This window comes from Cornus florida, unplaced genomic scaffold (genome assembly GCF_030987335.1).
Source record: "Cornus florida cultivar Cherokee Brave unplaced genomic scaffold, ASM3098733v1 CherokeeBrave_3.0.0_Hap2_Chr11, whole genome shotgun sequence".
In the NCBI taxonomy this organism is placed as follows: domain Eukaryota; kingdom Viridiplantae; phylum Streptophyta; class Magnoliopsida; order Cornales; family Cornaceae; genus Cornus; species Cornus florida.
Window position 1 is genome coordinate 25849420 of NW_026775581.1, and position 12821 is coordinate 25862240.

The 12821-nt window shown below is 36.7% G+C and overlaps 1 long non-coding RNA gene across 2 annotated transcripts; it reads right to left on the reverse strand.

The window, feature by feature from the left end:
- Positions 1-3129: 3129 nt before the first annotated feature.
- On the reverse strand, positions 3130-9197 carry LOC132283176 (uncharacterized). Of its 2 annotated transcripts, none has more exons than XR_009471963.1 (2): positions 8652-9197; positions 3130-5340 (listed from the first exon to the last, which is right to left on the reverse strand). It is a non-coding gene; the product is annotated as an uncharacterized LOC132283176 (long non-coding RNA). The 2 variants fall into 2 exon arrangements; XR_009471964.1 differs by having other exon boundaries at positions 3130-5353.
- Between the last annotated feature and the right edge of the window lie 3624 nt (positions 9198-12821).

Consider the following 12821-nt stretch of genomic DNA (forward strand, 5'->3'; position numbering starts at 1 on the left):
TTGTTCCTAACGCGGGTTAGTTCGGTAGCAAATTTAATCTCTATAATTGATTTTAATTGTTGTTATCAAGCCATTGGGATGCTACTGGGTATTAATATGACACCTAAGATTAGTTTTAAAAACTAACAGAGTGATAGGAATAAGCTGGAGAAGGAGCACAAAAGCTGAAACGAAGCACCGGGGACTGAAGGCTCTCAAAGGAGGTGAGAGCCGGCTCCATAGAAGTGGGAGCCGGCTCCCACAACAAGTAGAGCCTGCTCTAAGGAATCCTAGAGCCGGCTCTAGGCTGAAAGAGCCTGCTCCCAAAATTTGGAGCAGGCTCCCTTTTCATTTTACGTTTTGTTTTATTTTTTTTTATTTTTAGTTTTCTACGTACTGTGTTTTACTATTGGAGCATGGGATTTAATTTGTTGGTTCTGGGGTTCCACAGAGAGATTAGAAGGATGAATTTAGGTGTTATTAGGACCTTAAATTGATTAAGGTTTAATTCTAAATTGTCGGGACAAATAGTGTAAAAATTAAGGCACTTCCTATGTTGTTAACAAATGGAAGATAAATTAATTGTTGAATTAAATTTCAGCAATTTGATGGAATATAATGTGTTTATAAAACTTGTTTTAGAATGCATTCAAATGCATGATAAGGTCATTTAATTATTAATTTTGATCTATGCATGCTTAGGAGGCTAGTTGCTGAATTATTAAATCATTTCCTGCAACTATATGGTTAATGCTTGGATTTAAATTGCTGAAACATTAAACAATCTTCTGAAATTGTTTTAGCAATTTATTGGATAATAATAGGATTATTTAACCTATTCACATGCATGATGGAGTCCTTGACATATTAAATTTGGTCTACGCATGCTCTGGATGTTAGTTGTTGATTTATTAAATCATCTCCTGCAATTATATGGTTAAATGCTTGGATTTAAATTGCTGAAACTTTAAATATTTTTTTGCAATTATTTGGATGGTGGTTTTTGGTCTGTAAATTATTGAACTGTTATATATGTTGTAATTTACATGGATATGGGGGATTGTATGTACCGGTATGGGACGGTGACATACTAGGGACGGTTTAGCTCAAAACGCATAAACCTAACCTAATGGATTAATGGAATGGATTGAAAGATATCGAATCCTAATTGTGACTAAGTCAGATCAGCTGTAACCAAGTTAGATGACTTCCTGGATTAACGAATGGTAGTTAAGTCATATCAACTGAATAAGTTGAGTGACTAACTAGTTGGTTTATTGTATGTCAGTTTAATAAATAGTTGAACTACATACCCTAGATTTGGACGGACTTTATATATATGTTTATGGTACCACGAGTTGAGTTTGAGTCTCAGACTCGTTGGTTAGGGTGCGTATATGCAGTGGATGCGTAGCTGGTTATAATAGGTTGAGGTGTACCCTATTAGGTCTAGGTACTCATGCCCACCTTTGGGTGCCTATTCGCATGTTGCCTTCTATTCAGGTTGAGACCCCTATTATAGACTAGTGAATGTCCCTTAGTGTGGATATATTTATACGTATGGACTAGATAGATATTGTGAGGTGTCTACGGTGTATCTGCGTATCGGGTCACTGTATGGATTGCAGTTAGATTAGAACTTGCTCGTGGGTCTGACCCACTCCTTCATTATTCTTTTCAGGTACAGGACGATTCCAGCCTTAGAGCTTGATCGTGCTTGTCGAGGACAGTCTCACCTTCATCTGATTACGTAGGACTTCTCTCGATGTTTCTAACATTATCTATTTTTCAGTTTTTAGTTTCAGTTAAACTTTTGGTTAGGGGTCCATTAGTGGATTCCCAAGTTGTAACCTTGAAGTTTTGGAGGATTGGAGTTTCAATTTTCAGTTACACATGGAGGGTTTTATTATTATTATTTCTTTAAGCTTTATTCTATCTTTATTGTTTCTTTTTGTCATCTGTGTTCGTTTTAAAATATTTAAATTGTTTGATATTCCCTCGGGTTTGGGCCTAGGCCTGATCAACCCGTGTCTCGGATCGGAGGGGTATCACATATTCACAATTTTGAAACTAGAAGGTCAAGAGACTTACCTGGAGTCCTCTAGACTTACGAATTTGTTAGCGTTCCCTCGGCGAGCATCAAGTCCCTAGAATCTCACAAATAACTTACACACAAAGATGGTCAAAACCACACAAGAAATATTCACAAATCACAATATTAACAATCAAACCAAAGTTAACCCTAGAACTTCGGTTGCTAAACCATTTGCAGTCCCCGGCAACGGCGCCAAAAATTGATCGACGGATCGATTATCAATTATAAATCAACCTATTTGCAATAGCACAAATCATTGTAAAATAGGGCTATTGGTTGGGTAAGTCGAACCATTGGGACTACTAGGTATCTAGAATCTTTTTAGAATGATAAGGGGGTTTATAGAGGATTTGTTGGATTGTCACTAAAACTAAGAATGTGAATTACATAAAACAAAAGTGGGCAAGGAATAAAAGAGATAGAAATACAAGTTAGAGAAGATTAGGGAAGTGAATCCGCTCCCAACCCTATACACTTGCTAGATTAAGATTAGTTTGGGGAAAACAACATATATGATGGTCATGATACATAGCAACACTTGGTTGCTATAATATCCTCAAGAAGTTCATTAAATCAATAAGCAAGAATAATTCATCAAAGGTTCACATGCTTGAACTACCTAAACTAGGGAAGACTAGGGAAGTGAATCCGCTCCCAACCCTATACACATGCTAGATTAAGATTAATTTGGGGAAAACAATATATATGATGGTCATGATACATAACAATACTTGGTTGCTATAATATCCTCAAGAAGTTCATTAAATCAATAAGCAAGAATAATCCATCAAAGGTTCACATGCTTGAACTACCTAAACTAGGGTGTAGTCTTCAACATGCTCACTAAGCCAAAGATTATCAAGCTCTTAATTAAATGATGAAAGCACATAAAGCTAGGAATCAAGCATAGACCATCAAAGGGAAAACCTAAGCCATGGACTATCAAGGTTCTCTAACCTCATGCCATTAAAAACCATTTCATGATCTTATTTCCATTATCACCATGAAAATGCAAGCAATATGATCAAAAGAGAAAACAAGCTAAGACAAGATAGTAAACTCAAAATGATCATTTATAGACACTATAATCCATTACAACAAGTATGAGGCTCTAAATCATGAAATGACCAAAGATTATACATTGTTATCCCAAAATAAAATCTACACTAGAACATGCTTACAAGGGAGGGCTTCATCACCTCCCTAGATGGAGAATTAGTTACCCATGGATGGACTAGAGGAAGGAAGAAGCTTGGATGCCACTGCCATTTTTAAGCTCCCCTTCTAGCCACAAAACTCTATCTTCTCCTCCTTTTTCTTCTCTAGAAAATCTTGCAAAATATATGTGAACCTTGATATATATGGTTCCCCTTCCCTTTTGTAGACAATATGTCTACCAAACCTCCTCAAAATAAGGCTCCACCCCCACCAAAAGACATCTCCAACCAACTCATAAAAGAGGGAAATCCGAAGTTGAGGGAATCAAGGCACAAGTGGGTCTGCTCGAAGATTGCGGTAGACCACTCTGTCCTGATTTCGAGCGCTCGAAGGTTTTCTGAGCGCTCGAAAATGCATCAGAATGCATTTTCTTCTTCTTCTGCTTTGAATTCTTCTACATGGATTTATCCTTGGCCTATTGAGAATTATTCACCCTTTTTTCATTGTAGAAGGACTTCGTAGACTTGTTTTAGCAAATTCCTCTTGGAGATTTCCGGATGCAAAAGCCCGAAATGATTTGCTCTTCAACAAGCCTTTTGAGCTTCCATTATTCCCTTTTTGTAAAGAAACCTGAAAAAATGCACAGAAACAAAGAACTGGAGAAAATATATACATATAAACCAAAAATGGACTTAACTAATGCAAGTAAGGGCGCTTGAATATGCAATATTCGGCGCTTATTACACCCCCAAATTTACATTTTGCTAGTCCCATAGCAAAACCAAAATGACAAACTCAACAAATGACAACCATTGGATTGCTTCCCAAAAATATCAACCATGGTGAAATGGAAAACATGCATAGCTCAAATATAACTTGAGACAGACAGAAGACTGGAGATGGGATCATTAGGCAGACTACCTTGCATATATGAAGCCTTGGTACAAAAATAAATGATTAAACATGCTTAAACATCCATGCAACAGCATCATAGTCTATATAAATAACTCAATTGCTATCTCTTGAATAGAAATCAACTCTAACTTCAGTGAAAGTGAACCGGATTTCCCAACACGTGGCTTTAACCTTTTCTTTCCAATTTTAAGACACAAGTCTTCACATCATCGAATTCCCTTTTAAATGAAGTCACTAAGGCATGAATTTATTTACAATACAACTTTTGTTGCTTGTTGAAAATTTATTAAAACTCAAAATGATGCATATTATGGTTGTGCAATGCTGAACTCCCTTAAGCTTTCTAACCAACCCATGTAGCAAGCGTTAGGCCAACAACTCCCAAACTAGATGGCTTTAGAGTGTTGAGTGTAGAAACACTCCTAGGGCTTAATAGCTCAAATTGGCAAGGCTACGAATTCTAACAGACCATGTTTATTATATTTTTTAAATAACCGTGCAGTGCCTAAGTCTTTTAAGCTTTCTAACCAACCCATATAGCAAGCGTTAGGCTAACAACTCGCAAACCAGATGGCTTTAGGGTGCTAAGTGTAGAGACACTCCTTGGGCTTAATAACTCAAGTTGGAAAGGCTACAAACTCAAACTGGTCATTATCTTTCTTTCTTCTATTTTTTTTTTTTTTTTTTTTTTTTTTTTTTTTTTCATCATGCCAAAGGTATCCATCTATTAGGTTCAAGATCAAGGTTAATCAAGTTGCATGCCTCGCAATTAAGTTTCCGGTGTGCATCTGTGCATTGTGAAGCATAAAAGAGTATAAAATCCAACGAAAATCTAATTGAAACATTTATACAGACTAAATTGCATCCACATGATCTTTTCAAATTTTCTTTATTTTCAAAACTCAACAATTGCTTTCATACACAAGGTATTAAACATGAGCTTCATCTCTGACAAGTTTCAAATTACACTATCATTGCTTTACAAAAATGTACTACCAAAAATGCAATATTGCACCCCCAAACTTGAATAACACATTGTCCTCAATGTGGGACAACAACTAACATCTATTGAAAATTAAAGAGAATAACAAGAACAAAAATACCAAGAAAAGGAGGACAGTGCATGGCGAGGTGACAAAAAGCTCCCATGTGAAGTCCAACAAAAACAGGCCCCCAAACTTGAATTGTGCAACCTGTAAGGGAACACTGAGAAAAACAGATGGGAATACAAAAGACAGAAATAATAATGAAACATTAAAAGAAAATAATTAACAGATAATAAAAGAAAAGAGGGAATTTTCATTCAAAAGCAGGTAGACATGATTACAAAAGGAACTGAAATTCTATCATGTCTAACCAGATCAACTAATGCATAACACATTCCCATGTTCAAAAATTAGAAAAGAAAAGGAAATAGAAACATAAACATGTGAAACAAAAGACAAATCACGAACGGGCAACTAGCTACGGGCCAGGGGGGAAACGAGCAAGGATGGTATTGAGGAGGGATTGAGTTTCATGCCTCTCATCCTGTGCCACACGACGGTCCTCAGCTATAACACGACGGTCTTCCTCCACACGCAAATAGTCCTCTCGGACTGTCCTAGTGTAGTCCGCCAAGGTATGCTCAAAACGATCCATCCGAGCATGGATACTGGCGATGCCAGCGCACAGAAAAGAATGGTCCTGCTGAGAGAGTCTACAGGGGGTGCTTCCCAGTCAGCATCCTCAGCCATGGGATCATCCTCGGAAAAAGGAGGAGATGGAGAGTGGGGAGATGGAGGAGCAGCGGGCTGATGGGGCCGAGAATGGCTGAGAACATTGTTCCAACGTCGGATGGTAAAAGTTTGAATCTTTTTGCCCTTTTCTTTATGGGGTGGAACAATGAAGCCTTTGTGCTTCAGAAGCTTGGTGATGAAGAAAGGAAAAGGAAAAGCCCAAGCTTGAGCTCGTTGATGCTGGGTATTAAGACAGTCGTCCCAGAACCGTATAAATTGGCTCCAAATGAGCTCCGGAATATAGATCCATTGGCCTTGGTCCAGGGCATACAAAGCCTGTAGCATCAAACCTTAGTGCTCGGTGCTGTGCACCAAGGGGCAGATATTGTGCTTAAGCATGTAGTCAAAGAACCACACGCGCTCAGGGAGGGTGGATTTTAGTGTATAGCTCCGGGTCGATGAGGATCATCCACGTTGCAAATGGTGGCAACAATTTGCTCCACAGTTAAATTATTAGGCTCCTCATATAAAGGAAGATTCTCATGATTCATAATATCATCGGGGCACTCCAGAGGACAGCCGGAGACCTCCACAATGTCAGCCAGGGTAAAGGAATAAGGGACACCATCAATGGATGTGGTGAGAGAGATGGGCGGCCCTTTAGGACAAGTGAGATTCTGGTAGAAGAGGCGCACCACACGGGGATAGGCAATATTTGCAACGAGCTTGCAAATGTGCTGAATGCGCCGGTTAGCTAATTCAGCGACAGCCCAAGAAGTGGTGGGAAGAGTGGCAAAGACATCCGTGAGTGGAAAGAGAAACTCATAGTTGATCTTTTTCGTGAGCCAAGGTTCTCGGGGTTGCTCACGATTAACAGCGGGGGCATCCGCAGAGGGCCTAGGACGGCGAGAAAGTCCGGCAAGAGACATTTGGAGAGACGGATGTGGATGGGGAATTTCAGCGAGCACCTGGTGGGCACTAATAGAGAGGAAGGGTGAGAGTGAGAGTAATGGATGACAAAACTCAAAAATTTTTGGACAAAAATGCTTTCTAGCCTAGAGTAACAACATCAATCAACATCCAAACCTCCAAAAATTCAATACACAAACTCCTCAAGATTATAACAACAATTAAACAAAAAAAATGAAAGGAAAAGAATGAAGAAACATACCTTAAGAGGATGATGGGGAGAAGGATGGATGGAATGAGGATGGAGGATGGAGGTGGTGGGTATTTATAGGAGTGTAGTGCATGAATGGGGGAGAGGGAAAGTTAGGGAAGTTATGGAGGAGAAGTGATGGAGGGAACATTAGAACACATTTGACAAGTTTCAAGTTTATAAAGCAACATTAGAACATTTGACTTCAAAAAGTTTGGTTTAGAACGTCAATTTCAACACATTTTTCAAGAAAGTTCAAAATTCATGACAAATTGAGTCAAAAGGTATCAAAACTTATGACTTAGCATGGCTAGAATCAAGAATTGAGCACAAACAAGTTCAATAGCACTTAGCACATGCATTTGGATGGAAAGGAAACAAACAGAACATGTTTCAACTCATTTAAGGGCATTTTGGTCAACTTTGGAAAATTTTTACACTTTTAGGGCAAATTTGATATTTTTGAAAACTTTGAGGTCCAAACATTCATATGCATTGTAGATAAGCATCATTACAAGAATCATGCATTGAATATTCAACAAAGGAAGGAATTTAACAATTCGACTTCTCATTTTCAAAGCAAAGTTCAAAATTTCATTTTTTTACATTTTGGAAACCAACAAGTGTGATCATAAAGGCATTTTAAGCATTCAAGAATTAATTTGCCAAACAATGCACCTTAACCATGAGCAAGAGTCAACTTAAGATCAAAAACTTTCAAAAGGTTCCTTTTGAAATCACATTTGTGCATTTAGACATGACTTTGCATTTTCAAGTTTCAAAAGCACAAGTTTCAACTCAAGTCATGCTTTCATGCATTTATAACAATTTAGAAACAAACAACATCCATGCATTTTATAATCAGTATAAACAAATGAAACAAGTTGGGAATCATGCTCAGCAATATTCAACTTCAATGCCATTTTGCAACATCAAAAATTTCAAGAAACATTTTTCAAGTTCAAAAAGTTTCCAATTCAATTCAATTCTTTCAAAACAATTTTTTGGCATTCATGTTTCCATTTCAAATGACAAAGCAAACATTCCAATTTCATACTTTAAAATTCCATGGCCACAAACTTCAAATTCCATTTACAAGTTGAAATCTTAAAACACTTTCCAGAGACTTGTTATTTTTCTTTTTCAATTCCAACATTTTAACTTTAAAGCTCTTTTCTAAGTCCATTTCAAATTAAATCCACAAAATTCCAAGTGCCATTTAGAGAATTTAGAACCACAACACAAGTTCAATTTTGCAAAATTTCGGCATTAGTTCCCCTTAAAAATATGCATTCCACAAATTTGCAACAAAGGCACAATAACATGCATATATATAGAATCAAAATCAAACTTTAAAGTTTCATAAACAACCAATTTAACGTCTCAAACTCCATTCAACAAGGCAAAAGGGAAACAGCCCACAACCAAGATCCATATGTAAATTGTCCATTCTCCTTCTACACTACAAACTATACCCATACTCCAGATTTTTCCTATCCTCCCCAGCACAAATTCACAACTATATATTCAAAAGAAAGTAAAACTAAAACTGAAATATATATGCAAAAATAAAATAAGAATTAAAATAAAAAATAAAATAAAATAAAATAAATGACTTTCTACATACCTGGTTTGGAAATGAGTAGAGGAAACGGAGAGAGAGAGATTTTTGGGATGAATCCACAAAATTTCGGCCTAACCGTGGCTGGAATAGATGACCCGAGCTTCACCGGAAGCTCGCTGAAAATTTCAGAGAGTCGTCGGTGATGAATCGACTTCTCCTTGGCCTAAATCGGCCGGAGAAGAGAAGTATAGAAGAATATGAGAGGAAATAGAGAGAAAGGTGAATGAACTCGGCCCTTGGCCAAGAGTTCTTCTCTGGTTTCTATCGAGGACGGCTGCAGCCTTGGGGATCTCCTTGGGGTTTACCGGAGTGAGATGGACGAAGGTGGGGTGGGTTGGAAGCCGAAGGTTGAGGGAGAGATTGGAAGATTGAGAGCTTGAGAGAAAAGAAAATGAGAAGGTTTGAGATTCAGAAAAAAGAATTGGGGAGAGAGAAAAGAGAGGGGAGGCCAAGAGTTTATAGAGGAAGTGAGAGAAAAAGAGAAAAGAAAGAAAAAAGAAAAGAAAAAGGAGGAGAGGGAAAGAGAAAAATAAAAAAAAAAAATTAGGGTTTGAGGAAGGCCAACGGCCAAAACAGTTTTCTCGGAATTTGAAAAGACGTAATTTCATTCGATCGAAGAGGTCTTCGATCGATTGAACATTTATTTCGATCGATAGAAAGGTACTTTGATTGATAGAATGGAAGATGAACAACTTGATTTTAAGAGTTTAGATCAATCCAAATGAACTTCGATTAATCGAGGAGGTGAGATCCTGAGAGCAATTTCTGGTGTGAGCCGTTCGTCAAATACCAAAGCACAATTGTGGTATAGTGTGGCCAAATTTGAATTTATAAAATGCCAATGCCACTACTAACTATTAACAAAGTTAGATTGAGTAGGGATCGTCCTAAAAGAAAGGAATGGTACTTTGGAATCAATAATGGAGTAGTAGGTCGAATGATCAAAATAGGGGTTTGATTTGATTAATCTATTGGTTCAATTAAGACAATTAAATTAAATGACAATCTAGAATTAGAGAAAGATACACGAGAGAAAGGTCTTGGGGCTTAGAGTTTACCAATAAGTTTTACTTCACCAAACATTAGCAATTGTAAATTAATGGGAAAATTCAAGTTGTAAAATGTGTGTGTGTGTCACCAATTGAAAACAATGCATAATGGATGGCAAATAAGCATAGATTGTCTAGTCAATCTAGTAAATAGCACAACCTATTAAATGAGACCAAAAACCATTCAATTAAACAACAATTAGTGCACACACAATATTCTAAAGAAATGTATTTCTTACACTCATAAGTATGGAACATTAAACAATAAGAATGGATTGTCCACCTATCTGAGAAATTAAAGCAATTACACAACAACTAATTTAGTGACATGAAAATTAAACTAATTAAACTAAGGGTGTGGCACAATCCATCAAGAAATAAGTATGAACCATCAAATAAATCACAAGAGCATTCAATTAAGCACTATGCTTTGACCATCACTAAATTAACAACATCGATACACATAGACATACATCAATTTTATTAAATCTAGAGAAAAAGACATGAACATTCATTCTAGCATATATAGACATATGGATAGAATTAACTGATCAATTGAAAGCCTTAATCTATACAAATTAAGTAAAAATCATAAGATCTATATTTATTCATGGTTAAAACATCAATTACAACTAAAATCTCTAAAAATACACAAAAGGTAGGTTTAGGAAGCAAGCCTAGGGGCTATCTCTAGTCCCAAGAGAAGGATTTAGCCACTCATTGTAATGATTATAGAACCCTCAAGGGCTAACTTGGAGGTTGACATCATCATCTCCAACCTTACTTTCTTCCCAAAACCCTAGTTCTAGAGAGAAAACTATTTCCATAATTAGTAAAAACTATATAATCTTTTTACAATATTATTCAATTAATCTATTACAAGCCTCTTTGAGTAGACACCAAGTCAAAAATACAGCCTATGATTGGAGGAAATTCGCAGCTACCAAAGTTAGGTAGAGTCCGGTGCTCTCGGGAATTAGACAGCACACTGCTAGCAGTCTTTTCGATCGATCAAACACTTAGCTTCGATCGATCAAAGCTGACGTGTCATCAAAAATATATTCAAGGCCTTATCCACTTTGCTGAGCTGGCACCGCTGTAATACCCCTAATTTTCAAAAGGATATAATTGGAATTTAATAAATTGTTTTTGGTGCATTTTAAATTGCTTAATTGATCATGTGTTTAATATGATTTTATGTCTAAGTTTTATTAACCTAATTGTTTGATTATGTGTGTAATTAGTGTTTTATTTACATAAGTGTTAAATGAAATTAATTATTATTTGATTTTGGATGTTTACTTTAATTAATTGATTCCTTGTTTTATTTCTTTTAATTGAATTTTTTTGTTTGTTTAATTGTATTTTATTTCCTATAATTGAATTATTAGTTTTAATTGTTTAAATGCTTTTTTAGTTTTTAAAATGGAATTAGTTGGATTAACGTAGTATTCCTAATTGTAATGTTAAAATAGGGTTCTAGTCTTTTATGTCTCACGCCGACTAGACTGAGAACTAATTAGGTTTTCCATCACTGATTAGAACTGGGTTTAGGGTTTTATTGGTGCCTATATATATACTGTTGTACGTCTTCAAAAGGGTTTTCAGAATCCTATGCATGTATAGTATTATAGAGAGAAAATAGAGAGAGAGATTGTAAGGAAAACAGAGGGATTTGCCGTTAGGGTTTCGGCTGTGGATTAAAGGACGGACCTAGGAGGAGGGAAGGTTGAGCAGTAGGAGATTGACAGTGAACAGACGTCGTCGGAAAGCTTGGAAAGACGACGACGAGGTTTTGAATCAAAATCTCAGGCAAGTTCTTTTCTTTCTCTCTCCCGTTGGCCTGTGTTCTGTGCACCTAGATAGTCTCTAGGGTTTTAATGGATCATTAACTGAATCTTGCATGCTTATTATATGTTAAATTGATTATCTGTACGTGTTGAATTAACTCTGTTATAGTCTTGCAAGTTTTGGTTTTAGTGGTTGTTTCTTAAGCATGTTTAATCGGTGAGTGTTCTAAGGTTCTTAATAATGCAATCTGAGTTAAGTAATGGTCTGGGATGATACTGGACACACTTAGGACACTTAGGAACAGTTTTAAAAATAAATAGAAAGGTTGGAATGGCCGGAGATGAAGCAGATGGTTAGAAGCGAAGTAGAGTTGGACCGGAGGCTCTTAGAGAGGGAGAGAGCCGGCTCCATAGAAGAGGGAACCGGCTTCCTCATCTTTAGAGCCGACTCTGGGGAGTCCAAAGCCGGCTCCTAACCCTCCTGAGCTGGCTCCAAGAGTTATGGAGCCGGCTCTATGCTCTACAGAGCCTGTTCCCAAGTTCTGAGAGCAGGCTCCTATGTTTTGATGTGTTCGGGGTTTGTTCGGGTACACCGTTTGGACGATTTGTGTATCTTGAACTGTTCTGGAAGTATACTGGGGTATTTAAAATTCCATACAGGTGCTATTAAGAGCTCTCAGTGCATAGTTTATACAGTTATGTGAGTAGAATACACAGTATGAAATTAAACAATTTTGCATGCTATTTACGGATAGAAAGGATTTAAATTGCCTAATTTAAATTAGTGATTTAATGGATTATAGCATGAGTTTAGACTTGTTTTAAATACATAGGAGGGTCCTCTAATTAATAGGTTTGGCCTATGCATGCGCTGGATTTTAAATTGCTAAAGAAATTAGTTCTTTTCTGCAAATTACATGAATAAAGGATTGGTTTTAATTGCTGAGATATTTCATACTATTCTGCAATTAACTGGATAATGGAGTTGAGTTGGATTATGGTTTTGGATTTTAATTGTTGAAATATTATACATTATTCTGCAATTAACTAGATTATGGTCTTGAATTTTAATTGCTGAGATATTAAAACTCTGTTCTGCAATTATGTGGATTAAATGCTTTGGATTCTTTGCTAAACTATTAAATAATGTTCTAGCAATTTACAGGGATGTTATTTTGGATTTTGGTTGATGAACTGTTTAAATTCTGATTATGTGGATTGTATTTGATGTACTGTATGAGGTGTTGCATCATTTACGGATTATTTGCATTATATGCACCGGTATGGGACGGTGGCATATGGAGGGACAGATTAGATTAAAACGCTAATTCCTA